Source organism: Ornithorhynchus anatinus, chromosome 1 (assembly GCF_004115215.2).
Source record: "Ornithorhynchus anatinus isolate Pmale09 chromosome 1, mOrnAna1.pri.v4, whole genome shotgun sequence".
Taxonomy (NCBI): domain Eukaryota; kingdom Metazoa; phylum Chordata; class Mammalia; order Monotremata; family Ornithorhynchidae; genus Ornithorhynchus; species Ornithorhynchus anatinus.
In genome coordinates, this window is record NC_041728.1 from 43,433,423 (window position 1) to 43,436,985 (window position 3,563).

Consider the following 3,563-nt stretch of genomic DNA (forward strand, 5'->3'; position numbering starts at 1 on the left):
CATTACTGTGAGTTTAAGAAAGGCAAGTAGTATTATTTTTATGAATGAGGAGACTGAGTCAGTCAATCAATCATATTTATTGAGAGTTTACTGTGTGCAGAGCACCATACTAAGCACTTAGGAAAGTACAATATAACAATAAACAGGCACATTTCCTGCCCACAACAAGCTTACAGCCTAGAGAAGGAGACAGACATTAATATAAATAAATAAATTACAGATATGTGCATAAGTGCTGTGGGCCTGGGAGGCGGGATGAACAAAGGGAGCAGGTCAGGGTCACACAAAAGGGAGTGGTAGAAGAGGAAAGGAGGGCTTAGTCAGAGAAGGCCTCTTGGAGGAGTTGTGCCTTCTATAAGGCTAAAATGCGAAGGGAGTAATTGTCTGTTGGCTATGAGGAGGGAGGGCATTCCAGGCCAGAGGAAGAACATGGGCAAGAATTCGGCGGCGAGATAGACTACATCGAGGTACAGTGAGAAGTTTAACATTAAAGGAGCCAAGTGTTTGGGCTGGGTTGTAGTAGGAGAGTAGCAAGATGAGGGGGGAGGGGACTTGCCAATAATCACACAGCAGACAGTGCAGAGCCGGGTCTAGAATACAGATCCTTTGACTTTTCACGTTCTGTGCTTTTGAATAGGTTTCACTTTTCTCCCCACCTCATGTCACCCACGTTCAATTCTCTTTTCAAGCGGTTCCTCCACCCTGGAGCCCTTTCCCTGCTGAAACCCATCAGCCCTCATTCCTCCAGGCCTGCAAAGTTCTACTGTAACACAACTTCCTCCAATTAATTCTCATCCCCTTAAGTGTTATGTACCCAATGGCTACTGCTAATATTTGTTAGTATGCATCTGGAATACCTTCTCAGGATCATACCTGGAGAGTTTCCAGTACTCTAACAGTCTCAGCTATGGGAAGGAGAGTCAAGCAGAGGTATACCCATTCCATTCCTAGCTTGGCCAGTGGCTAGTGAGTGGAAGGCAATCTGCTACAAGTCAAAACTCACCTATGCTGGCAGCAGGGGCAAGGGAGAGAATAGAGGGTGGAGACTCAAGTTTACTGCTTAGAAGAAGGCAGTGGTAAACACTTCTGTATTTTTACCAAGAAACCTCTATGGATACACTCCCAGAATGATTGGCAGATGGAGATTGGGCATTCTGTGTTGACTAGACAGCATAAAACAAGACAAGATGCATCTGGAATGTATTAGTTCAATTTATACTCTTCCTTAGAACTTGGGTATGATGTATATTCAATTGTAAATTCATTGTTTTTATTCTGGCTCAATTTAAGCCACTTGGGGAGAGGGATAGTGTCTACCATCATTCATTCAATCGTATTTATTGAGCGCTTACTCTGTGCAGACCACTCAACTAAGCACTTGGAATGTACAGTTTGGCAACAGAATTGTCACTCAATTACCAGCTGTATTTACTCTCCCGGACACTCATAGAGCACCGCACAAAGTGCTCAACAAAGTATATAAATAAATGAAATTGCTCAATATGGATAGTAGGGTAGAGTCAAAAGTGGGTGGGGTAAGTGTCATGGTGTGTTCCAGAAGGCAATGGACCTCAAACAAACATCCAATTGGCCCAAAATGGCAGCCACAGAAAAAACCAGTACAGTGTATTTGTTTCTCTTTATTCTGTATTACAATGTTTCATCACTACTTATGTGTTTGATTCCAATCCCTTCTCCCCTGCTTAAATTTTTAAAATATGAGCCACATGAGGGAGAGAGACTAATTCCCACGCAGGTCTTACTACAGTGCTCAGTACATAGTGGTACTTACTAAATACTGTTACTATTACTATTCAGAGCTCTGCAAACAGTAAGAGCTCAATAAATAATGACATGTGGGTATTCAACAAACACTATTCCACGGTGTTCTCAAATAGCATCCACCAATTTGGGTCCAACTTCCCTGACTTTTGTCAGTGAGATGGTGAGTTGAGAGGACAAAGAGCTCTGGTCAATGAGTTGGCTTTCACCTTGTTTGTGAGCATAGAAAAGAGATGCACTAATGGCAAGCAAGATTCTGTTCTGTTTGCAACCCTATTCAGGACTCAGCAAACTGGGTGGCAGAGGCAGAGGCAGCATAGCTTAGTGGATAGAGCACAAGCCTGGGAGTCAGAAGGACCTGGGTTCTAATCCTGACTCATCCACATGTCTGCTGTGTGACCCTGGGCAAGTCATTTAACTTCTCTGGGCATCAATTACCTCATCTGTAAAGTGGGAAGTAAGAATGTGAGCCCCATGTGAGACGGACATGATTAATTTGGATCTACCTCAGCACTTAAAACAGTGCTTGGCACATAATAAGTGCTTAACAAATATCAGAATAATAATAATAATTATCCACCCTTTCATTACTGGAGGCTCCTAGGCTTAATTGGTTCAACTCCCTTCTGTCTGGAGTCACACAGTCAGTGGGATAGTATGTCAGCTACTACTAAAACCTCCAGTGTTTGCCTTTCAACCTTCGCATGAAACAAAAACTCTTCACTCTTGGTTTCAAAGCTCTCCATCACCTGGCCCCCTCCTACCTCACCTCCCCTCTCTCCTTCTACAGCCCACTCCATACACTCTGCTCCTCTGCCGCTAACCTCCTCACGCTCCCTCGTTCTTGCCTGTCCCACCATCAACCCCTGGCCCAAGTCCTGCCACTGACCTGGAATGCCCTCCCTCCTCACATCCACCAAACTAACTCTCTTATCCTCTTCAAAGCCCTACTGAGAGCTCACTTCCTCCAGGAGGCCTTCCCAGACTGAGCCTTCCCTTTCTTTCTGCTCATCCTCCCCTCCCCATTCCCCCTATCCCGCCCTCTGCTCTTCCCCCTTCCCATCCCCACAGCACTTGTGCATATTTGTATATATTATGTATTACTCTATTTTGTTAATGACGTGTATATGTCTATGATTCTATTTGTCTATTTTGATGGTATTGATGCCTGACTACTTTAGATTGTCCAGTCGTTTAGACTGTGAGTCCATTGTTGGGCAGGGATTGTCTCTATGTGTTGCCAAATTGTACATTCCAAGCGCTTAGTACAGTGCTCTGCACATGGTAAGCACTCAGTAAATACAATTGAATTAATGAATGAAATGCCCAAATACATTTAAAAAATGTAGGTAAAGCAATCCATCTATAAACACAGAGACATATATCAATATCAATATCGCTCAATAAATACAACTGAATGAATGAATGCTGCTGTTACTACTGCTACTCCAACCATTTCAGCTTTAGGAATGTCTATTTTAGTCAGGCTTCTGACTCCACTGGGGCAATCCAACCCTACTTAATAGGTGGCCACCTCTCAGTACCTGCCACTTTTATCTACTTCTTCACTGATGTGCCTGAGATTCTGCACTCTTTTGCTCCATGCAAGTTCAAATACAAGCCTTACACGTATACAAAGTTGCCTAATATGCACATGTAAATTTCAAGCTCCTTGAGGAGAGGGATCTTAATCTATTTACTCTATTGAATTCTCCCAGGTGCTTAGTACTGTGCGAAATGTGCTAAAAGTGTAAATACAATAAGCACTCCATAGATATCAC

General features: G+C 43.3%; 1 non-coding gene across 1 annotated transcript; it reads left to right on the top strand.

Annotated features, from left to right (window-relative positions):
- The first annotated feature begins 855 nt into the window (after window positions 1-855).
- LOC114816938 lies at window positions 856-993 on the top strand. Its single transcript, XR_003764754.1, has one exon. It is a non-coding gene; the product is annotated as a small nucleolar RNA SNORA7 (small nucleolar RNA).
- Window positions 994-3,563: the final 2,570 nt, after the last annotated feature.